Source organism: Ochotona curzoniae, unplaced genomic scaffold, assembly GCF_017591425.1.
Source record: "Ochotona curzoniae isolate NIBS_2020 unplaced genomic scaffold, NIBS_Ocur_1.0 contig_570, whole genome shotgun sequence".
Taxonomy (NCBI): Eukaryota; Metazoa; Chordata; class Mammalia; order Lagomorpha; family Ochotonidae; genus Ochotona; species Ochotona curzoniae.
The window spans coordinates 64,697-90,559 of NW_024466475.1; the positions used below are offsets into that span (position 1 = coordinate 64,697).

The 25,863-nt window shown below is 44.5% G+C and overlaps 1 pseudogene; it reads left to right on the plus strand.

Moving 5' to 3' along the window:
* Positions 1-8,576: 8,576 nt before the first annotated feature.
* LOC121162842 lies at positions 8,577-19,099 on the plus strand (annotated as a pseudogene).
* The last annotated feature ends 6,764 nt before the right edge of the window (positions 19,100-25,863 follow it).

A 25,863-nucleotide genomic window follows, 5' to 3' on the forward strand; every position in this document is an offset into this window, starting at 1 on the left:
ATCTTGGTGTATGGTGATAGATGTGGGTCTATCTTTTTGTTTCTACAGGCTATCAGCCAGTTGTCCCAACAACATTTACTAAAGAGGCCTTCCCACTTGCTTGAGTTGTCATTGGTCTTTTTGTCAAAGATTAATTGGCTGTATTTGTGTGGGCTCCCTTTTGGTGCTTCTATTCTATTCCATTGATCTTCCTTTCTGTCTTTGTGCCAGTACCAGGCTGTTTTGATAACCACTGCTCTATAGTATGTCCAGAGGTCCGGGATTGTGATTCCCCCTGCTAACTTCTTATTTTTCAGGATGGTTCTAGCTATTCGTGGTTTTTTGTGTTTCCAGATGAACTTTTGAATCATTGTATCCAGTTCCGTGAAGAATGTTTTGGGCAATTTGATTGGAATTGCGTTGAAAATGTATATTGCTTGTGGTAGTATAGACATTTTAATGATATTGATTTTGCCTATCCAGGAGCACGGGATGTTATTCCATCTTTTGAGGTTTTGTTCAATTTCCTTTTTAAATAGTTTGTAGTTTTCTTCGAATAGGTCTCCTACGCTTTTGGTTAGATTTATTCCCAAATACTTCATACTTCTCTCTGCTATTTTGAATGGTATCCTGTTGGTTAGATCTTCTTCCATCTTGGTGTTATTTGCGTACACTATGGCTGTTGATTTTCGTTCATTAATTTTGTACCCCGCCACTCTGCCAAACTCTCGTATAAGTTCTAGCAGTTTCTGTATTGAGTCTCCTGGTTTTTCTATGTATAGGATTATGTCATCTGCATATAGTGAAAGCTTGACTTCTTCGTTTCCTATACGTATGCCTTTGATTTCTTTTTCTTGTCTTATGGCCTCTGCAAGTACCTCTAGGACTATGTTGAATAGCAGTGGTGATAGCGGGCACCCTTGTCTTGTTCCAGATCGCAGTGGGAAGGGTTCTAGCTTTTCTCCATTCAGTATGATACTGGCATTGTGGTTTTCATAAATTGCTTTGATTATGTTGTGGATTTTCCCATCTATGCCTACTTTGGCTAGAGTTTTTAGCATGAAGAGGTGTTGGATTTTGTCGAAAGCTTTTTCTGCATCTATTGAAACTATTATGTGGTTCTTGTTTTGCAGTTTTTGGATATGGTTTATAACATTTATGGATTTCCGAATGTTGAACCATCCCTGCATTCCAGGGATGAATCCTACTTGATCCGGATGAATGATCTGTCTGATGATTTTTTGAATTCTATTGGCTAGGATTTTGTTGAGAATTTTAGCATCAATGTTCATCAGAGAAATAGGTCTGTAGTTTTCCTTCTCTGATGGTTCTCTGTCCGGTTTTGGGATTAAGGTGATGTTAGCTTCATAGAATGAGTTTGGGAGGGTTGCTTCCTCCTCTATTGTTTTGAAGAGCTTGTAGAGGATTGGGGTTAGTTCTGTTCGGAATGTTTTGTAGAATTCTGTAGTGAAGCCGTCTGGGCCTGGGCTTTTTTTCGTTGGGAGATCCTTGATGACTGTTTCAATCTCTACCTCGGTTATGGGTTTATTTAATTCTGCAGTTGCCTCCGGACTGAGTTTTGGTAAGTGGTGGGAGTCCAAGAACTTTTCTATTTCTTGGTGGTCCTCAAATTTGTGGGAGTACAGTTCTTTGTAGTAATTTCTAATTATTTTCTTAATGATTGCAGTGTCTGTTGTTATGTTGCCTTTTTCATCTTTAATGCTATTGATTCTCACTTTCTCTTGTTTTGTTTTGGTCAATCGGGCCAGTGGAGTGTCTATTTTGTTTATTTTCTCAAAAAACCAACTTTTTGATTTGTTGATTTTATGTATAGTTTTTTTGATTTCTATTTGGTTTATCTCCTCCCTTGTTTTGATGATTTCTTGTTTCCTATTGTGCGTGGGACTCTTCTGCTGCTGTTTTTCCAGATCCTGGAGGTGTGAGGTTAGTTCCTGTATTTGGCGTCTTTCTTGGGCCTTGACATGTGCTCCGATTGCGATGAATCTACCTCGTAGCACTGCTTTGGCGGTGTCCCACAAGTTTTGGAATGTTGTATCAGAGTTTTCATTGGTTTCCATAAATTTTTTGATCTCATCTTTAATTTCTTCTCTGACCCATTGTTCGTTTAATAGCATATTGTTCAATTTCCAAGAGTGCCTATACTTCCTGGGGAGTTTTGAGTTGTTGATTTCCAGTTTCATCCCATGGTGGTCTGAGAGGGTACATGGTATGATACTAATGTTTTGGAAGTTGTTTAGATTCGCTTTATGTCCTATCATGTGGTCGATTCTGGAGAAGGTGCCATGCACTGCTGAGAAGAATGTATAGTCTGTGGCCTTAGGATAAAAAGTTCTATATATGTCTACTAAGTCCAGTTGTTCTATTGTTTGTGTGAGCTCTGTTGTTTCTTTGTTGAGTTTTTGTTTCGTAGACCGGTCCATTGTTGTTAGAGGTGTGTTGAGATCGCCTACAAGAATTGTGCGGGTGTCTATGTCTTCCCTTAAGTCTGTAAGTAATTGCTTTACGTAAGTAGGTGCATTAAGATTCAGTGCATAAACATTAATGATGGTGATTGCTTCTTGATGGATCATTCCTTTCACCAGTATAAAATGGCCTTCCCTGTCTCTTTTGATGTTAGTTAGAATGAAATCTATCTCGTCTGAAATTAGGATAGCTACCCCAGCTTTTTTTTCTCGTCTATTGGCGTGAAATATCTTTTTCCATCCCTTCACTTTCAGTTTCTTTGCATCCTTTCTGGTTAGATGCGTTTCTTGTAGGCAACAGATGGTTGGGTCTTGTTTGATGATCCATTCTATTAATCTCTGTCTTTTGATTGGTGAATTTAGACCATTTGTGTTGAGAGTTAAAATTGAGAGGTTGCAATTTTGCCCTGCCATGTGATTGTGTTGTGTGTGTGTTGTTGCCTATGTAATTGTCTTTTTTGTGCGGCCTTTAGTTTGGAGACCTTCTTATTTGCCAACTTTGTTTGTGATTTGCCTCCTTTTTTTGCCGGGACTAGCGCATTTCTAAGGAGACTTTGCAGAGCTGGTTTTGTGTAGACATATTCTTCTAGCTTTTCTTTGCTATTGAAGTATCTGATTTCGTTCTCATATACAAATGAGATCTTTGCTGGGTAGATTATTTTTGGTTGACAGTTGTTTTGTTTCAGGATTTGGAAGATCTTTGTCCATTCTCTCCTTGCTTGTAGGGTCTCTTCGGAGAAGTCAGCAGTGATTCTGATGGGTTTTCCCCTGTATGTGATCTTTTCTCTACTTCGTACTTGTCTCAGGATTCCTTCTTTGTCTTCATTGGAGTAGAACTTGAGCACCGTGTGTCTGGGTGAAGATCTCTTTGGATCATGTCTGTTGGGAGTTCTCTGTCCATCCTGTATGCGGGGTGGATTCGTGTTCCAGGTGTTTTGGAAGTTTTCCTGTATAATTTCATCAAGCACTGCTTGCATCCCAGATTCTCTTTCTACTCCCTCGGGGAGGCCGATGATCCGAATATTCAATTTTCTAAGGTAATCCTTCATCTCTTGCATCATTTTATTAGTTTTGCTGAGGTTTGTCTCCAGCTGTTTAATTCGCTGGGCACCTTCATTTTGTGTGTCTTCTGTTTCAGAGATCCTTTCCTCTGCCGCATTTATTCTGTTGATGAGGCTTTCAATTTTATTATCTTGGGCATTCAGTTTGGTTTTGATTTGTTGTATTTCGGTGATTATGCGGTTCTGGAGGTCTTCCAGCTTTGTGTCCACGTCTCTGAGAAATTTTAGCATTAATTTCATCAATTCCTTTGCTGGTAACACTTCCATGTCTTCATCTCGCATCGCCGATATTGATAATGGCTTTTGGCCCTTGTTTGGTGGGGTGCTGGCTCTTTCATCTGGAGCACAACTCTTTCTGGTGGTTTTTCCCATTGCGTTGGTGTATTCTGGTGAGGCAAATGGACCCGTGTGTTGAGGAGCTGTCAGGTGCGTTCCTGTAGAGATTGGAGCCTGCAGGCGTGGTGTTGCCAGGCGTGGTAATTTTCAAGGCACCGTTGGTGCGTTCTCAGGGCCCGGGGCTGTAGAGCACCACCTTGGGGGCCCAGTGGATTCCAGGCACACTCTGGGCACCTCTTCTACAGGTGTGACACCCCAGGGCGTGGAGGGATGGAGGCGCTCTCTGGGTGTGCCCCCTGCACGGGAATCCACAGGGCTTAGAAGGCTTTATGTGTTTTCTCCCTGCGTTCTCCATGTCAGGGAGTGCAGGGTTTTTCAGAGCCCACCTGGTGCGTCTCCCACACACGGGACTGTGGGTGAGGCACTTTCCAGGCGTGGCTCTTGTGCAGTGAATCCACCACTCGTGGTGTGTGGGTGTTCAGAGTCCCTGCTCCCGTGTGGCTCCCCCACACAGGCCCTTAGCGGAGGAGTGGCCCAGGCGCCCTGTTATAATGACTTCACGGCAGGTTCGCACCGTGTCAGTGTGGTGCAGGAGTTTTCAGAGCTCTCCTGGTGGGTCGCCCACGCTCAGAACTGCGGGGTGGGAAGCGAGGAGTGAGCAGTTCACTCTATGGGAGTGGTACCTGCGTGTCAGGGACACACAGCGCTACACTTCCCAAATCTCAGAGTCCTCCTGACACGTGACACCTGCGCTGCGGAGGCGGCTGCTGCAGGCAGGGCCGCCCAGCCCGCTCGGTGCAGCGTTCAGAGTCCTCCTGGTGGTCTCGCGCACCCACCAGGCAGGATGTGGGGGACTCCAGACCCTCGCCAGCAGCCTCTGCGCACCGAGACGCACTGGCCCCTGACACACTCCAAAGGGCCTTTTTAAACCATCACCTTCTTACCCTATTCATAATTACCCTCACCCACTCTACAACCTCTAAAATAACTATACTCTTAACCCCCCTTCTTCCCACCCAAAACAAACTCACACCACTAAACTCACCAAACCCACACCACCTCAAAAAAAAACCATACCAAACCTAACCCCACACACCCCAACCCCACAAAACCCCACAAACCCCCCCCCAACACACCCCCAAACCCCACCACCCCCCACACCACACCCCCCACCCACCCCCTACCACCCCCCCCCCACCCCTCCACTCACCCCCTCATACCCCCCACCCCCCATATACACCCCCCCCCCCCCCCTCACTCCCACCCCCTCACACACCCCCCCACTCACACAACAACACCCCACCCAAAAAACCCAAAAAACACAAAACCTCCATATATCTACCCACCCCACCCCATCCTCCTCCTCCTCACAATTCCACATTTACACTTTACTCACTATTCCTCTATATCTCTATTTTCCTTTATTTCTCTCAAGCATTTTTCCCTACCATCCACTGTTGAAGTAATATCCCTTCAAAACCTGCAAACCACGGGATGTAGCCATCCCATGGAAACCACGCTCGGCAGCCAATGTCCCCTGCATCCCATGGACAGGCTGTGCATTCCCACCTCCCCTCTCATGTGATTCCACTCCGGGGAGCCTTCTCAACCACAAGTCCCCTGTCCTTCTATGTCACTCTGACTCCTCCACAGTGTTCTTGAGAGTGTTAGCTTGGAGCTTCTCTCCCTGCTGTTAGCTCAGAGAGAGTCCAAGTCTACATTTTCATAGAAGCCGATTTCTTGGGATGACGGGCCAGATTATCCTTCCACAATGATGTATTTACTTATTTATCTGAAAAGTAGAGTTAAGTTGGAAGTGGGTGCTGGAGAGGATCTTCCATCTGTGGATTTGCTAGAGTTTTCTTCAATGTTTATTTCCATATTATTTGCAAGGCAGAGTTAAGCACAATGCTGAGAGAGAGGATCTGCCATCTGTCGCTATGCTCCCCAAATGGCCCCAGTGGCTCTGCCTCAGATATGAGGAAGCCAGGAGCCTGGAATTTCTGTTATTTGCTATTTTATTTTGATGATGTTTACATAGTTGAATAGGGCACAATGGTCGAGGGCTACAAGAAAGTTGGTAAGAGCATTGTTTCCACATTCTTCTTTTTCTGTGTCTGGGGTATGGAGGCAGGCAAAAGAGGAAGCCCCACCAAGCCTGCCATCCATCCCAGAGTCCCTGACATGGGGCATGCTCTGTGGGCACTGTTGAAGTGATTCTGATAGTTCAACAGTTCTGAATTGCTGCCTACCCTGCCATTCCAAGCATGATGAAGTCTCTCCAGAATCCATCTTGGAGTTTCCATTTGCCAATTTTCACTGCCTATACATGGCAAGTCCTCCATCTTCAGTTGTGGCACCAGGTGCCCTCTGCAGGTTCAAATGGACTGCCCTATCCTCCTTGGGCACCTGGATATGCTGTCCACAGTTCTGTCGGTGCTTCTGAGGAGGCTCAGGTTTTGACACCTGCACTCCATGGTCAGACCATGGAACCTGCACTTCTCTTCATGGTTGGGGTTCTGATATCAGCAAGTGAGTTGGATGGATCCCAAGGAAAATTTTTCTGAGGCAATGCCAGACCCAATTCTGGTGTGTGCATGCCAGTACAGGGTCTGGCACCATCTGTGGCCCAATCAGATTATGCACATGCTGATGATTGCAGTTGCTGGGACAGTTTTATTTCCAGTCTTATCTTCCACTTGAACCCATGGGCATTGCAGTCTAGCGTGATCCTGCCCACCATACACTTGGCCCTCACTCAAACCAGCGGGAACTGTAACTAGTCATAGTGACCGCAAAATCCCAAACCAAGCTTCCTTCCTGCCCTAGTTTCCATGCTTGCCAGTATGTGTAGCAGACTGGTCCAGTCAGTCCCACATCCCATTCAGTTCTCATACATGGAAATGGGCATTGAAGCCTAGTCAAGTCAGCCATTTTCAGGATCAGAATATTGGCCTATTATAACCAGCTTAAGGATTTCCTTCCTTTAGAGAGAAAAACTTTACAAGAACTCCAAAGCCATCCTTGTAACACTCAGCTTTCTAGTTCTTATAAATTAGTCATTGAGTTACACTCTTTCATCTGGTATATTCACATGATATTCGATATTTATGCATTTGTGAAAACTGCTATGGACATCCATAAGTATTGCACCCCCATATAGCCTGCCCCTCAGCCAGGAAACAGGCCCTGGTGTGTCCATGAGACCACAGGTAAATGCTACCATCTGACTCCTTCAACTTCTACAGTGAAGAAGCATAAAATGTCAACTTCTCTGCACATGCCTCATAATCTCTGACTCTAAAAATCATTTTTCCAGCAGGCACTGCTGACAAGTGAAAGATGCCAGTCAAAGTCACGAGGACAGGCTGGGGCACACAGAGAGGAAACAATGGTTGCCATCAACCCCTCATCCATATGCAATGATGCATTTGGCTGCTCTGTCCATCCTAGCATCAACTCTTTCACAATTGCCAAACCCACTCAGAAGTCCACTGCCCACACCTCCCCTGGTCCCTGTGCACACAAGTTCACAGAGTTGCTGTCCAAGCCTGAGGTGGTCTCCAGGGCCCTATTGGGCCATGGTGCAATCAAAGAGAGCAGGAAGCAAGGAGAGTCCACAACATGTTTTTCTCAAGTGTGAATCCCAGAACGGATGCTGACAGGTGCATAGCTTCAAGGCAGGGCAATCCCTGGAGTGTCCCATGTGAGAAATTCAGGGCTGCAAGTGCATGCTAAATACAGGGCCAAAGAGGTGACATTGTAACAGTGCAGATCAGCTAGGCTCTGCACCAAGAGTAGTGTCCACTCCAGCCAGCCCTCTATTCCTCATCCCTGTGCACACACTCAGTATGTTTCTCCACCACAGGGGAATCCTGACAAGATGTGGTCTGTGAGCATCCTCTTCCTGCCATTGCCCATGCTGCATGTATCCCAAGGCATGACGTTTGATGAAGCCTTTATATTCAGTAAGCGGAGTGTGACCAGACATGGGGACCTGATGTTGGGTGGCTTTTTCCCCCTTTTCTACCCGGGAAGAAACAGCAGCAGCACCCATCTCACACTTTCTTACTCTTCCTTCTGTTGGTAAGTTCATGTTTTTTGTAATTGTAGTTGTGATTGTGAATGTACGTGGTATCTTGGTGTTTAATCCTTTCTGAGAGTGCTGAAACAACGTGCAACTGTTGCAGTAATGTTTACTAAGGAAGGCCCAGATTCTATCCACATTTGTTCCTTCCATGGCTTTGATAATTATTTTACGTTTGCCTCTCTGTGCTGTGCGGGGACAATGGAGTGACACCACCATTTCTGTGTCTGCTGCATTGGTTAGATCTCCTAAATGCAATGCTGGGAATCTCAGAGTTAGAGTGTTGGGACCAAACATCCTCTACTGCTAGCATGCATGGAATGGGAGTAAAATTAAAGAGTCAGGATGTTTGTCAGTGCTGATAGGAATGTTGTTGTGTGGCTGCTGGTAAGGTTGTGTGTTCCTTGATTCTAGCAGCAACCCAGACTGGGTTTCACCCTATGTAAAATACTGAAAAACTACAACATGAAGGTTTCAAATACTGGACGCAATATGAAAACTGGGTTCATCCTTCCTGAGGGTTTACTAAGACACTGAAGATTCTTTACTAAAAATGACACAGAAGCTGCATTACTCCTGGGTTTAGCACATCTGTGCAGCCTGTGTTTCTAGAACTGAAATTCTGCGTCAATGCTTAACGAGGGCATTGGGATGAGCAAGTCTGTGCCTGCATCCTTGCTGCTGGCCACAGTGCAGGATGCTCAGAAGGCAGTGAGGCCATGAACTGTTTGTTCAGTTGGCATGTGCCTGCCCTTGCCAGTCTTAGGATTCCCTGCATTTCATCTCAAAAGATTGCCACACATTGTGTGGCTGAGGACGAGTCAACTGAGGGAGGAGTTGGTTATCTATGAAGCTGACTTTCACTGTGTAGCCTGTAATCTCTCCCAGCCTGTGGCTTCACACTCTCCTTGTTCTTTCTCACTGTCTGCTTGAGTCTTCCTCTCTTGTAAGGGTGAAGGAATCTCTTCTCTTAGCTGTGCCATATGGGAATCAGTGAGGACCTGCCTTGCTCATGTTCTCTGTGTGAGATCTTCAGAACGTGTCACACAGAGACAAGACTTTGCTCTCTGCTTTCATACCTCAGTTATAAAAGTGTCTGGCTGTCCTTGTTTGTGAGGGTCTAATAGCGTTCATGTGCTGTCACACCCCACAATGGCAGGTGCTTCACTCGCAGTTAGGCCATATGGATCCTGATTGATCAATTGTCTGGGAGTTGAACTCCAGTGCAGTGAGTGTGCCTCACTCCAAGTTCTGGAGCTTGGCAATACCCCAGGCTCATTGAATCCATGCTGGGAACTAGATTTTATATTTCCTTAGTGTGACCACAGCAGCCTGGTGATGAAGTTAATTTCATAAGTTTCACAAAGCTCTCAGATTGAGGTAACTTGGGTGAAGTAGTGAGTAATGAGATAGTCTTTAATCAAGATTCTTGAATACCTACCAAATCATTGTTGAGTAACCTGTAGATTTTCCTCATCCTTCCACAAATCCCCACACTCTTTCTCAGTGTCTCACTGTCTCCCCTTGCCATGGGACAACCAATGTGCCTATGGCTCTGTGTTCTTGCCTGTGATGGACACTTGGTGTGAAGTGACCCAGCGTGAGAGCTTACATGGTTTCTCTATGTTCACTTTGCAGCAACATTTGGTGTGTTTTTCTCAAATATCTTCCTATCTATGTGTGCTTCTGTGTAGGAAGCGGTGGTTGACTCCAAGAATGACTCTGCAGGTGTGCAAGTTAACCTCTACCAACTTAGCCTTTAGGAAAAAAGAGTGAAGGAGGTGAGCCTCCAGCTGGTAGCAAGATCTAAAAGGACCCCTGGAACAAGAAATGTGCAATTCACAACAAATAATGTAAATTAGTAGGACCACATGATGGAAACAAAATAGTATCTCAATAACTTAGATTTCTCATTCTGTTAATGATGTTGAAGCTATGGGTGGGCTGAATCTCCAGGCCAGATTGATTTTTTCTTCAGGGAATCCTGTACAGAATCTGAAAAGCAAATGTGTTTAAGTGTGTATAGATTACTACCATTTACCTAGAGCATACGACGGCATTTGAAATTGCAAATGTATAAATTCAAGATATTATGTGACAGGATTGTGAAATGCTGCTTCACTAAATGCAAAACGCTGTCAATTAGAGATTCTATCATCTCTAAGTGTGGACAAAAAGGCAGAAAAAATCGTATTCAAAGCAAAACAAACAAACCAAAAGCCCTAGAATTTTGAGTGCCACTAAAACATAATTCCCAGTGCAGCTAATGGACTGGTATATGAATATATTACATTCCTATCATTCATTAACATAAAGACTTCTCTTAGCATTCAAATGATGCAGCATGTTTCAGGAAAATAGAGCCGAGAATCCATAGTGAGAAAACAGACCGTCTGTTCTCTTAGGCACTTCAAGTGTGAGAGCCATTCTTACATTCCAGGAAGTCATATTTTCACTCAAGACAAATGGTGTGGTTAAAACGTAAATTGAAACTATGGTATATCAGACATTAAAAGGAACAAAGAATGGGGCAGATCGAGGGTAGGAAGGAATATGTTCATCATCTTAGAATGATTTCTATGAAAATGTGAAATTGGTTTTTTACATTAATCAATGTTTTGACACATGCAGGGAAAGGAAGAATCATGCAAGAGTAAATGATGACATGCTAGTTGAGAATTCAGTACAGAAAAGTGAATAAATCAAACTTAGTGAACAGCCTGCATGATGTAACCAAGAGTTTGTCAATCAAATGCTGCTGTCTCAAAGTGAATGAGAATTAGTACAACAGATCTGATCAAGTGAAGCTTTAAGTTGGGGATTGCAGCAAGACCAGTGGGAAACAGCCCAGGTGCAGCTGCTTACAGAGGCAGGTGTCCTGTGATTTTAGAGTGCCAATGAGTCAGGTGGTTTTCAAGTGACCCCAAAGATCACTAACAGAAAGCTTGCTCTTGCCTTTTTCCCCTGGTTTGACCACCTTGAGGTTTCCCTGGAGGACTAGTGAAGGGTCATGAATGCTGGAACCACTTCCTTCATAGGGATCCAAAGGCCCACTGACATGCGCTGGAGCTCTGGGAACCTTCCTCTCAGCCACTCCTTGTGCCAGAGCTATGACAGCACAGAATGGCACCTGTATCTTTCTGTGGCTGCTTCAGAGCTAGATTGTGCTATTGCTCTGAATTCCATGGTCTGATCTTTCTCTCTGATGTTGGCTCATGTTTAGGTGGCTGTGGAAGAACTACCAATATGTGTTGGCCTTTTACTTTGCCATCCAAGAGATCAACAAGGATCCCCACCTGCTCCCCAACCTGACCCTGGGATTCCAGTGGTACAATGCCTTTCCCAGTGAACAGTTCACCTTCTGGTGCCTCCTGCCCTGGTTGACTGGGAACAATGGTTCTTTACCTAACTACACCTGCCAGACACAAGGCGTGCTGGTGGCCACCATTGTTGGAGCCACTTCAGCAATGTCCACTGAATTTGGAACCCTTCTGTAGCTCTACAAAACCCCACAGGTCAGTGAGTTTTGAATCTGGAGGAGAGAAATGTTTGAATCTTTCTAACACATTTGGAATGAAGGTGGCCCAGTGCACACATCTGACTGTGATGTGGAAAGGATTCAAGCATTTACGGGTATATGCAATTTCTATTAGTACAAGCAGAATGGGATAAGTGAAAGAGCGGTGAATATTGAGACTGCCTAGATTCCTGCCTAGTGTCCAATTATGCTACTTCCGTATGCTGGTTACCACTTCTGTTTCATGTTGACACCTGATAGATTCTAAATGATGTTCCCAGAATGCTGAAGTATCCTGTGGAAGGAGAACTTTGTCATAAGATGCCACCCAAAACCTTTAGACTTGGGGATATATAGTCCTCATATTGTTCCATTTTGGAAAAGATTGGTTCTGAAGGTGTAAAGGCTTGTTTTAAAAGACACATTTATGGGCCACAATCCCCGCCGCTATGTTGGGGCAGAGGCCTCGGCCTTCTCCTGGCCCAGGAGCACCTAAATCCCCTCATGGGTGAGTACCCGTAAGAGATTACTGGGAGCTGGGGTATATTCCTTGTTCTGCCCTGGCTCCGGAAGCCAAATGCTGGTGGCAGGACAGGTCTGGTGGGTCCCAGTCTCAGGGCAAGTGTCAGGCTTAATCCCACCCCCCAAAGGTGGCACTTGTCAGAGGCACTCCTGCCGGACAGAACCCCGTTGGGATCTTGGCCATATTTCCCGCAGCAAGGTAGGGGCAGAGGCCTTGGCCTTGGGCGGCCAGGGCACCAAGTGGTGCCAGTCTCTGCCTTCTATCTGCCCAGCGGGAAGCTCTTGGGTTTTTATGATATGAAAAACCTACTAAGGGGCACCCATAAATAAGACCAGCATTAGTGTAGGTGAGGCACGAATTTCTGGTGATTCCCAGGAACAGGGACATGAAACCTTAATGCAAGTATGGGACTGAGACCTGAAGGTTTGGACTAAGCAAACTTTAGCCCACAAGCATGATGGAACACAGGGTGGAGCTCAGGACATGCCCAGCTAGGTTTTGGTTCCAACTGGTCCACATTAACCACAGAGTTGAGCCATGGTGTCTAAGGCAGGAGTTTTGACAGGTGGAAGGGGCTGCGGTTGGGTCTGGATACAGTTGTTGTCTCCCTTGGCACAAGTGTGGACTGGAACAAGACCTAGTGGGCCGGGCCAGACCACAACACCTTCTGGTGCTTTGGAGGACCAGGGTAGATGTGGGACAGACTAGGCTAGGTCTCAACCCCAACTGAGACATATACAAGTTATATGGGGTTTGGACGAGCCATGGCTGGGCTGAAACATCCTACAGCAAGAACCAGAATGGGATGAAGGCCAGTTAGGAAAGGTCACTGTTCCTGCTAGGACAGGAGGCAAACTGTCACTTGGACCCATTGGTATGCACGAAACCTGGCACTTGGACGGGTTCTGATGGAGGAGCCCAGGTAACTCCTCAGGCAGGACACAGACCCTGCAGGTCAGCGCAAGAAATATGGAAGGTAACAGCCAGGAGGTCATGGAAAGTGTCCCAGTGGCATGCATTTGACATGGTTCGGGGGCAGACCAGGCTGAATCTGTTCACCTCATCCACTGGTAAATCCGAATGCCAAAACAGAGTATGGGTCGAACCAGGTCCGGGTTGTGACAAAAGCAATACACAATTTGGAATGCCAAGGTGAAGTATCATGAGCCGAATGCAGCCACAGCGCCCAACCAACACACGGGTCTTAGGGTGGGTGGGAAACTGGATGGGGCTTCTTCCTCTATACCCCCCTTTACCTAAGATACATTAAGGAAGTCGTATGAAATTGATGGTCTTGCCCACTTCCCTTTAGCCCTTGAAGGTTTTTTACCCTAATAAAATATGTAAAGATTGTCAAATATAATAAAAATATATATCTGTTTAGAAAAAGATACATTTATGTGTCCACTTGAAACCCCAAACAAGGGATAAGTGAGAGCAGGGACTAGGCATATATAAGAGCAATCAAGGGTCTTTGATCCACTGTTTCAAAACCCACAGTCACACAGCAGGTAGGTCTGATCCAGGCACAGCCATGAGGCATGTGTCACTTGAGTTGTCCAATATGGCAGCAAAATCCTAGTTCTTAGGTCATACTTGACTATCTTGATGGACATATTAGCAGGAAACTAGATCAGAAGCTGATTAGCCTGGATTGGAATGGCTGCTCTGACATGGAATACTAGCATGGAAATCATCACATTAACTCACAAGCCCATGGCAGTGTTGAGATTATATTGAAGCAATTTGTATTCTTGATTGCAATGGCAGATTTTCTCAGCCTTTTCAATGACCATGGCACATAATCATGCATTCAGACATATTTCCATCCATGTTTATTTGAGGAGAGAGGCAAACAAAGAGCACCCATCTTCTGCTGTACACACATGCATGACAGATGTGTAGAGCCAGGAACTCATTCCAGTGACCACCATGACTCACTTAGTTGAGTCACCATTACTGCCTTCCCAGACTTACCTAGCATCTCAGAAAGATGTCACCAGGGACCCCCAACCTGAGTCAGAATCAAGACGTGTGCCTTTCAGACATAGGCTACCTTGTCATCACAAGGAAATTTGCATGGGAAAATTTCTCTGTCCCCAATCAAATTGGGTTTAATGAGGATATTTGAACAGATACAATAATTTCTATCACTGATCACTTACCTCCAAATAACAGGAGTTAATACAGTAGAGATTTCTATCCGAACTATAGTCGATTCCAAGAGTGGCTGCTCTGTTCTATCAATGACAATCCATTAGGAGATGGGAAGCAGAAGGATCATGATCCCAGCACAGGTCACAGACAAGAAACAGGAATGGATGTACTTTCTTTAAAGCTATGAATGTAACTTCTATGTATTGTCTGGAAGCAATGATCACCTGAACCATGGTCTTGTCTGTGACCAGGAGAGTAGCAAGTTTCATCTCTACTGCACACTTCCTCTTCAATAAAAAAAAAAAAGTGAATGATTCAAGTCCACCCTGGGATAACTGTGTTCATTCAAGTATATTTCGCATACTCAAGAATCACATGGGTTGATTTTGATTTTTTTCTTTTTTCAGTTGACCTATGGCCCTTTTGATCCCATGCTAAATGAGAAGAAGCAGTTCCCATCCCTCTATCAGATGGCCAGCAGTGACAGCTCTCTGGGCATTGCAATGCTGTCACTGCTGCTGCATTTTGGCTGGACATGGGTGGCGCTCTTTGTGTCTGATGACATGAAAGGAGAGCAGTTCCTGCAGGACATCCAAGCAGAGATGCTGAAGAGAGGAGTCTGTGTGGCCCTGACAGTGAAGCTCCCTGTCACCAAGAGGCTGTATCAAGAGAGTGATCTGACTTTCATGAGCAGGATCCAAGCTTCAACTGCAAATGTGCACATCCTCTATGGTGATGTAAGGGCCCTCATTACTGTGGACATTTCAGTGGAATTCTTTCTAACCATGGGGAAGGTGTGGGTGATGGCATCCAAGTGGGACATCGTTGTGTATGAGACAGACCACATGCTGCACTCTTTGCATGGAGGCTTCTCATTTTCCCCCCACAGAGAGGAGATCCCTGGCCTCAACAATTTTCTCAAGACAGTGGAGCCTTCTCTCTTCCCAGAGGACTTTTACTTCAATAAATTATGGCTCTTGCATCTGGACTGCTCACCAGCAGGGTCATTTTATGGACGCATTGGAAACTGCTCACCAAATGCATCCTTGGAATTTCTTCCACCATACATTGACCTGATGACCCTCTCTGACTCCAGCTATTTAGTCTACAATGCTGTGTACGCAGTGGCCCATGTACTCCACGCTATTCTGATGGAGAAAATGGAGCTGGGATCTCTGGGAGAAGCAGCCCAGCCAATGATTCTTCCCTGGCAGGTAACCCTCCCTCAGATCAACTTAGATATTGACCACTTGATGTACTCAGCTGGTGTTTCTTTGGAATACAACACCATGACACTTCTTTTACATCAAAGTCAGCAGGATCAGGTATAAGAAAGATGGGATCATTTCATGAGTTGCATTTCCATCTGTTGTTGTCTGCTATGGCTGGAGACCCCATTCATTGCAGATCTTGTGTATTAGATTTGTAATTAGAAAATTATTTAAAATATTCTAGTGTAGGATGCAGTGCTACCAAAGATCCAGTGAAATCTGGGATGAAGTTTAAAAGAAAAAAAAATTGTCACACCAAAGCCAAGCATTGCTTTATCAAAGTTAAAATATAGAGAGATGTTGGCCAAACATTTTTTCCTTTCCTTAAAATTGTGATATTTGTGACTGATTAATCATATGCAGGTATTCTATACATCCACAAATATGAATGTTCCTGGAAACTTGTACATTCATATCATAAACAGTGAAATTGCAGATAATGTTCTTATTAAGGGGAAGTAGGGTAATGTCATTTATAAGGCAGGCACAGTGGCTCAATACATTACCTGAGTGTCATCCTCATAGTTTATACACAGTGCAAACCAATTCTAAAAATCAGGGAAATGATATTTACCTGGTTGGCTGGTGTATTTCTACCAGTCCAGAGATCCCCAGCTCATTACATTTTGTTGCAAATGTTGACCCAATATGACAGAAGTAATAGACCATGATGAAATGAGATACATTTGTGAGCATAGAAATGAATTGCCTACAGTTTCTTTGAATGATAGAATATGGATTTGAGCTATTAGACCCACTTCCCTGCAAAAGTACACAAGGCATTTCTTACAAATGTGGAACAGGAGTTCAATTCATCTAAACTCAGGAAATGTTTGAGCATCCAGAGAAAGTCATGCCCTATCAAATAAGAGAATCTGGATACCGAACACAACAAAGAAGCATTGTTTAGCACGTGTGCCCAACCACAACTGACTTGGATACTCTCCTTGTCTCCAATTCTGCCTGTCTTCCAGCTCCTTCCAGTTCTGAGGAAACTCCAGTTCAGAAACAGTGCTGGAGATAATGTATCCATGTGTGAACCAAGACGTGATGTGGCACGTTACGATATCCAGAATGTTGTGAATTTTCCTGCTGGATTGAGCTTGCTGGAGAAAATTGGAGAGTTTACCTATACCAGTTCACATGAGCAGGGGCTGCTCATCCATGAAGACCTGATAGAATGGCCTGCTGCCTTCAAGGAGGTATGGTTCTGTTTGGATGTATGATACCTCCTGGGAGATCTGAATGGAGCTGTTTGAAAAAAATTGTGAGGTGAATACTGCTAGGTTCTGTTGTTGTAATTGAGAGAGGCTTAAAGAAGCAGCATGGCCATGATGTCGTGCTGCAATGAATGCATAGGGAACAACTCCAATTAGGGCGAGAGGATTCAGTTGTGACCTTCAAGTTAAAATGAAATGTATGCTGTGAGAGTGAATACACTAACATGTTTTGGAGTAGCTGATAACCCAGCAAATCATGCCCATCGTTTCTATTTCCCCTTCAGACACCTCAGTCTGTATGTAGCCAGAGCTGTGGCCCAGGATTCAGGATCTTGCCACAGGAAGGAAGACCCATCTGCTGCTACACCTGTGTGTTCTAAGCAGAGAGAGAAATGTCCAACCAGACAGGTAAAGTATGTAGAAATTTCAATGCATATAGCTTTACTTTCCTAATCCTTTCTCCATGAAAAGCCAAAAGAACAGGTTTACTGGCACTGTGGGTGTCAAGTGCACCATAGTTTTCAATGCACAGATGTATTTGTTCATGCTATCTATCTGTTTGGATTCATTGTAGCCATTGTGTATTTATCTGGCATTCCTTAGAGTAATGCCTGCCTCAGCACTCATTCAGAATGGTATCAGTGCCTGCCAGAAAAGAGTCCTCATCTGAATGATGCAGGTAGATAAATTACATTAAAACTAAAACGTGTCAGTGCCATAATCACCAGTTTTCCATGAGCACATAGAAACTTGATTACAACATATTTTACATGCCAGTTCAGAAACATGTGGAATAGGTTCTGTTGTGTGAATATCACATTTACATGAGGATGGATCAGAATTATGTTTTAGCTAATTATCACACACCTAATGGCACGTTGAGTATATAGTAAAATCTTTTAAAGAACTTATATGCCTTTACTTGAAAAATAGAATTATTTCTCCATCAATAACTCGATGAATATCACAAATCATGCAGATTTCCTTTAATTACATCTATATTCAAATCCAAATTTTGTTTATTCAGTAAACTAAAACACAGCATCACATAGAAAAATGATCAAAAGTTTTCCAAGAGAATGAAGATGCTAAATGAGGGTGCACATGTTCTCTTATTTACCAAATGAGAAGTGAGAGCATTGGTTTTAGTAAGACTGCCATAGTTGTTTGCCTCTGCTCAAGTCTAGAAGAGAATGTTCTAAAGTTGGTGTTCATAGGCAATGCACAATGGTGACACAGGACTTGACATGAAGGAGCCTGAAGGGATGAATGTGGTGAAGGCTGGAAGATGGACCCTGATTTGGGGTCCTCATCAGGTCACAGAATTAGCCTACCTTAGCCCATGTCTGTTAAGCTCTCTTTGAATATGTTTCTTCCCATCAGTAGATGTGCACTCTGACTGTCAGAAAGGTAGAAATAGGCTCAAGTGTGCCCTAGAACACAGCACAACTGATCCGTATTTAAGGCACACTGCAGAGCTGACCCATTTTCACAACAGGGAATGATTCTGAATTTCCACAATGGACACCCTGACTCTACCTCTTCCAATAGATGCAGAGCAGTGTTTCCGGTGCTCAGAGCAGGAGTACCCAAACTTGGACAGGACTCACTGCCTCCCCAAGCTGGTGACATTCCTGGACTTCGAGGATTCTCTGGGTACTGCTCTGGCATGCATGGCTCTGACCCTCACTCTCCTCACTGTTATGGTGTTGGGGCTCTTTGTGAAGCACCGAGACACACCCATCGTCAAGGCCAATAACCGCAACCTCAGCTACATCCTGCTCATCTCACTCCTCCTCTGCTTCCTCTGTTCCTTCCTCTTCATTGGCCATCCCAACACAGCCACCTGCCTCCTAAGACAAATCACATTTGCCCTGGTGTTCACAGTGGCTGTTTCTGCTGTGCTGGCCAAAACCATCACTGTGGTTCTGGCCTTCAAGGCCATGAAGCCTGGAAGGACCATGAGGCGATTGCTGGTGTCAGGGGCCCCAAACGCTGTCATTCCCATCTGCTTCCTCATCCAACTGACTCTCTGTGCCATCTGGCTGGCAACATCTCCTCCCTTTGTGGACACAGATGCACACTCTGAGCATGGACACATCATCCTCTTGTGCAACGAGGGCTCCATCACTGCCTTCTACTGTGTGCTGGGCTTCCTGGGCTCATTGTCCCTGGGCACCTTCACTGTGGCTTTCCTTGCCAGGAAGCTGACTGACACGTTCAATGAAGCCAAATTCCTGACGTTCAGCATGCTGGTGTTCTGCAGTGTGTGGGTGACTTTCCTGCCTGTGTACCAGAGCACAAACGGGAAGGTGATGGTGGCCGTGGAGGTCTTCTCCATCTTGGCCTCTGGTGCTGGTCTCCTGGGCTGCATATTTTTCCCCAAGTGCTACATCATTCTCCTAAGACCTGAGAGGAATTGTTTGGAAGGTTTTAAGAAAAGAACATGCTCTAGGGGATTCTAATACATATTTTTTTTTCTTGTTCTGCTGTCATATTGTGAGAGGTATGACCTTGCAAGCATTATTGAACTTACATGCACACCATAGATATTAATAAGTAAAATCATTTGCTTAAGAGTTTGTTTATACAGAGATGGCCGACGTAGGAGGAAGGCTGTGAGGGAGCGTCCAGTGAAAGAGGGATAGAAAGTTACAGAAGCAGCAAAGAGGAACAGCAGGGAATCGCAGGGAGAGGTCCGTGAGGCTCCCTGGGACAGTGTGGAGCCAAAAAGATCCACACAACTCGGAAGAACAGCGAGAACGGAGCAGGGCAAAGGTAGAGAAACCGACATCCCACTCCAGACCTGCTGAGTCACTTTTGAAAACAGCCTGACTGGAGACGCGGACAGCCCAGAGGCGGGGAGATCGGGCGGATCATCGCCGGCGGGAGGCGGAGGCAGACTGCAGCAGCTGGACGTTTGGTGAGCCGGGGGGTTGACATGGCAGCCTCCGCATTCCTTGACCCCTACTGAGGCTCCAGCCTCTGAGAACGCGGGGCAGACAGACTGAAACTGTTGGGTTTGTGCCTAGGGAACTACGCACAGTGGTGTTGGTGGCTGAGGGGGCCCCAGGAAGGCGCCTCGGATGTTCCTACACTGAGGGGGCCAGTGCGTCTCAGTGCGCAGAGGCTGCTTGCGAGGATCTGGAGTCCTCCACATCCTGCCTGGTGGAAGCGCGATAACATCAGGTAGACCCTGGTCGCTGCGCCGAGCGGACTAGGCGGCCCCGCCTGCAGCAGCCGCCTCCACAGCGCAGGTGTCAGGTGTCAGGAGAGCTCCCAGTTTTGGGAAGTGTAGCGCTGTGTGTCCCCGACACGCAGGTACCACTCCCATAGGGTGAACTGCTCACCCCTCGCCTCCCACCCCGCAGTTCTGAGCGTGGGCGACCCACCAGGAGAGCCCTGAAAACTCCTGCACCACACTGACAAGGTGCGAACCTGCCGTGAAATTATAACAGGGCGCCTGGGCCACTCCTCCGCTAAGGGCCTGTGTGGGGGAGCCACACAGGAGCAGGGGCTCTGAACACCCACACACCACGAGTGGTGGATTCACTGCACAAGAGCCACGCCTGGAAAGTGCCTCACCCACAGTCCCGTGTGTGGGAGACGCACCAGGTGGGCTCTGAAAAACCTTGCAGTCCCTGACACGGAGAACGCAGGGAGAAAGCACATAAAACCTTCTAAGTCCTGTGGATTCCCGTGCAGGGGGCACACCCAGAGAGCGCCTCCATCCCTCCACGCCCTGGGGTGTCACACCTGTAGAAGAGGTGCCCAGAGTGTGCCTGGAATCCACTGGGCCCCCAAGGTGGTGCTCTACAGCCCCGGGCCCTGAGAACGCACCAACGGTGCCTTGAAAATTACCACGCCGGCAACACCACGCCTGCAGGCTCCAATCTCTACAGGAAAGCACCTGACAGCCCCTCAACACACGGGTCCATTTGCCTCACCAGAATACACCAACGCAATGGGAAAAACCACCAGAAAGAGCTGTGCTCCAGATGAAAGAGCCAGCACCCCACCAAACATGGGCCAAAAGCCATTATCAATATCGGCGATGCGAGATGAAGACATGGACGTGTTACCAGCAAAGGAATTGATGAAAATAATGCTAAAATTTCTCAGAGACGTGGACACAAAGCTGGAAGACTACCAGAACCGCATAATCACCGAAATACAACAAATCAAAACCAAACTGGATGCCCAAGAGAATAAAATTGAAAGCCTCATCAACAGAATAAATGCGGCAGAGGAAAGGATCTCTGAAACAGAAGACACACAAAATGAAAGTGCCCAGCGAATTAAACAGCTGGAGACAAACCTCAGCAAAACTAATAAAATGATGCAAGAGATGAAGGATTACCTTAGAAAACTGAATATTCGGATCATCGGCCTCCCTGAGGGAGTAGAAAGAGAATCTGGGATGCAAGCAGTGCTTGATGAAATTATACAGGAAAACTTCCAAAACACTTGGAACACGAATCCACCCCGCATACAGGATGGACAGAGAACTCCCAACAGACATGATCCAAAGAGATCTTCACCCAGACACACGGTGCTCAGGTTCTACTCCAATGAAGACAAAGAAGGAATCCTGAGACAAGTACGAAGTAGAGAAAAGATCACATACAGGGGAAAACCCATCAGAATCACTGCTGACTTCTCCGAAGAGACCCTACAAGCAAGGAGAGAATGGACAAAGATCTTCCAAGTCCTGAAACAAAACAACTGTCAACCAAAAATAATCTACCCAGCAAAGATCTCATTTGTATATGAGAACGAAATCAGATACTTCAATAGCAAAGAAAAACTAGAAGAATATGTCTACACAAAACCAGCTCTGCAAAGTCTCCTTAGAAATGCACTAGTCCCGGACAAAAAGGAGGCAAATCACAAACAAAGCTGGCAAATAAGAAGGTCTCCAAACTAAAAGTTGCACAAACAAGACAACTACATAGGCAACAACACACACACAACACAATCACATGGCAGGGCAAAATTGCAAACTCTCAATTTTAACTCTCAACACAAATGGTCTAAATTCACCAATCAAAAGACAGAGATTAATAGAATGGATCATCAAACAAGACCCAACCATCTGTTGCCTACAAGAAACGCATCTAACCAGAAAGGATGCAAAGAAACTGAAAGTGAAGGGATGGAAAAAGATATTTCACGCCAATAGACGAGAAAAAAAAGCTGGGGTAGCTATCCTAATTTCAGACGAAATAGATTTCATTCTAACTAATATCAAAAGAGACAGGGAAGGCCATTTTATACTGGTGAAAGGAATGATCCATCAAGAAGCAATCACCATCATTAATGTTTATGCACCGAATCTTAATGCACCTAGTTACGTAAAGCAATTACTTACAGACTTAAAGGAAGACATAGACACCCGCACAATTCTTGTAGGCGATCTCAACACACCTCTAACAACAATGGACCGGTCTACGAAACAAAAACTCAACAAAGAAACAACAGAGCTCACACAAACAATAGAACAACTAGACTTAGTAGACATATATAGAACTTTTTATCCTAAGGCCACAGACTATACATTCTTCTCAGCGGTGCATGGCACCTTCTCCAGAATCGATCACATGATAGGACATAAAGCGAATCTAAACAACTTCCAAAACATTAGTATCATACCATGTACCCTCTCAGACCACCATGGGATGAAACTGGAAATCAACAACTCAAAACTCCCCAGGAAGTATAGGCACTCTTGGAAATTGAACAATATGCTATTAAACGAACAATGGGTCAGAGAAGAAATTAAAGATGAGATCAAAAAATTCATGGAAACCAATGAAAACTCTGATACAACATTCCAAAACTTGTGGGACACCGCCAAAGCAGTGCTAAGAGGTAGATTCATTGCAATCGGAGCGCATGTCAAGGCCCAAGAAAGACGCCAAATACAGGAACTAACCACACACCTCCAGGATCTGGAAAAACAGCAGCAGAAGAGTCCCACGCACAATAGGAAACAAGAAATCATCAAAACAAGGGAGGAGATAAACCAAATAGAAATCAAAAAAACTATACATAAAATCAACAAATCAAAAAGTTGGTTTTTTGAGAAAATAAACAAAATAGACACTCCACTGGCCCGATTGACCAAAAAAAAAACAAGAGAAAGTGAGAATCAATAGCATTAAAGATGAAAAAGGCAACATAACAACAGACACTGCAATCATTAAGAAAATAATTAGAAATTACTACAAAGAACTGTACTCCCACAAATTTGAGGACCACCAAGAAATAGAAAAGTTCTTGGACTCCCACCACTTACCAAAACTCAGTCCGGAGGCAACTGCAGAATTAAATAAACCCATAACCGAGGTAGAGATTGAAACAGTCATCAAGGATCTCCCAACGAAAAAAAGCCCAGGCCCAGACGGCTTCACTACAGAATTCTACAAAACATTCCGAACAGAACTAACCCCAATCCTCTACAAGCTCTTCAAAACAATAGAGGAGGAAGCAACCCTCCCAAACTCATTCTATGAAGCCAACATCACCTTAATCCCAAAACCGGACAGAGAACCATCAGAGAAGGAAAACTACAGACCTATCTCTCTGATGAACATTGATGCTAAAATTCTCAACAAAATCCTAGCCAATAGAATTCAAAAAATCATCAGACAGATCATTCATCCGGATCAAGTAGGATTCATCCCTGGAATGCAGGGATGGTTCAACATTCGGAAAATCCATAAATGTTATAAACCATATCCAAAAACTGCAAAACAAGAACCACATAATAGTTTCAATAGATGCAGAAAAAGCTTTCGACAAAATCCAACACCTCTTCATGCTAAAAACTCTAGCCAAAGTAGGCATAGATGGGAAAATCCACAACATAATTAAAGCAATTTATGAAAAACCCAACGCCAGTATCATACTGAATGGAGAAAAGCTAGAACCCTTCCCACTGAGATCTGGAACAAGACAAGGGTGCCCGCTATCACCACTGCTATTCAACATAGTCCTAGAGGTACTTGCAGAGGCCATAAGACAAGAAAAAGAAATCAAAGGCATACGTATAGGAAACGAAGAAGTCAAGCTTTCACTATATGCAGATGACATAATCCTATACATAGAAAAACCAGGAGACTCAATACAGAAACTGCTAGAACTTATACGAGAGTTTGGCAGAGTGGCAGGGTACAAAATTAACGAACGAAAATCAACAGCCATAGTGTACGCAAATAACACCAAGATGGAAGAAGATCTAACCAACAGGATACCATTCAAAATAGCAGAGAGAAGTATGAAGTATTTGGGAATCAATCTAACCAAAAGCGTAGGAGACCTATTCGAAGAAAACTACAAACTATTTAAAAAGGAAATTGAACAAGACCTCAAAAGATGGAATAACATCCCGTGCTCCTGGATAGGCAAAATCAATATCATTAAAATGTCTATACTACCACAAGCAATATACATTTTCAACGCAATTCCAATCAAATTGCCCAAAACATTCTTCACGGAACTGGATACAATGATTCAAAAGTTCATCTGGAAACACAAAAAACCACGAATAGCTAGAACCATCCTGAAAAATAAGAGGTTAGCAGGGGGAATCACAATCCCGGACCTCTGGACATACTATAGAGCAGTGGTTATCAAAACAGCCTGGTACTGGCACAAAGACAGAAAGGAAGATCAATGGAATAGAATAGAAGCACCAAAAGGGAACCCACACAAATACAGCCAATTAATCTTTGACAAAAAGACCAATGATAGCTCAAGCAAGTGGGAAGGCCTCTTTAGTAAATGTTGTTGGGACAACTGGCTGATAGCCTGTAGAAACAAAAGGATAGACCCACATCTATCACCATACACTAAGATCCAATCTACATGGATAAAAGACCTAAACCTACATCCAGAAACCTTCAAACTCTTGCAAGAAAATGTAGGAAATACACTGCAAGACCTAGGAGTAGGTTCCGACTTTCTAAGAAGGACACCAAAAGCAACAGCAGTTGAGAACAGAATAAACAAATGGGACCTCATCAAACTAAGAAGCTTCTGTACAGCAAGGGAAACAATCAACAAAGTAAAAAAGCAACCCACAGAGTGGGAGAAGATCTTTGCACACGATATAGGCGATAGGGGGCTAATTTCCAGGATATACAAAGAACTTCAAAACAACCAAAAAACCAAAACAAACAAGCCACTCAAGAAATGGGCAAGGGAAATGGGCAAACATTTCACAAAGGAACAAGTCCAAATGGCAAACAAACATATGAAAAAATGTTCCAGCTCCCTAGCAATAAGGGAAATCCAAATTAAAACATCGATGAGGTACCACCTAACGTAAGATTGGCCCACATAAACAAGAACACCAACGACGCTTGCTGGTGAGGATGCGGGGAAAAGGGAATCCTACTCCACTGCTGGTGGAGCTGCAATTTGGTACAGCCTCTATGGAAATCAGTATGGAGAACACTCAAACAACTCGGAATCTGCATGCCATATGACCCAGCAATAGCACTCCTAGGAATATATCCAAAACACCTGTTTTACGACAAACCAACATGCATCCCTATGTTCATTGCAGCACAATCAGTAATTGCAAAAACATGGAAGCAACCGAAATGCCCATCAATAGAAGATTGGATAAGAAAGCTTTGGTTCATCTACTCCATGGAATACTACTCAGCTATTAAAAAAAACAAAATGCAGTTCTTTGTGGCTAAATGGGCACAACTGGAAACTATAATGCTAAGGGAAATGAGCGAATCCCAAAAGATTAGATACCACATGTTTGCCTTGATTTAACCTGTAATTTATTGTTTGGTTGTTTGTTATTTTTTGTACGTGTCATTGATACTGTCTCAACCCAGATGTTTCGAAGAATGGAACTTGCATTATTTTTAACATATTGTTTACCCAATACAATGTCAATTAATTCCATAATGTTGTATATTGATACTGAGGCCTTGTTGGGGCTTTTAACTGACCGGATCTTTACTCTGTTAGCCCTATCTTCAGACCATAGAAGGTCTCCCCAAGAGGCCACTGGACTTATCTGGACAATAAGACGCTGAACTTTATGCTAGGCATGTGTTTGCAAGCAATGAATCTCAACTGAACTTGAACTATGGTTATGCAGCAAGGTGGAGGAATCCACCATGGGGGGAGGGGTGGGGGGAATCCCCAGCGCCTATAAAACTGTACTACATAATACAGTGTAAGCAACAATAAAAAAAAAAAA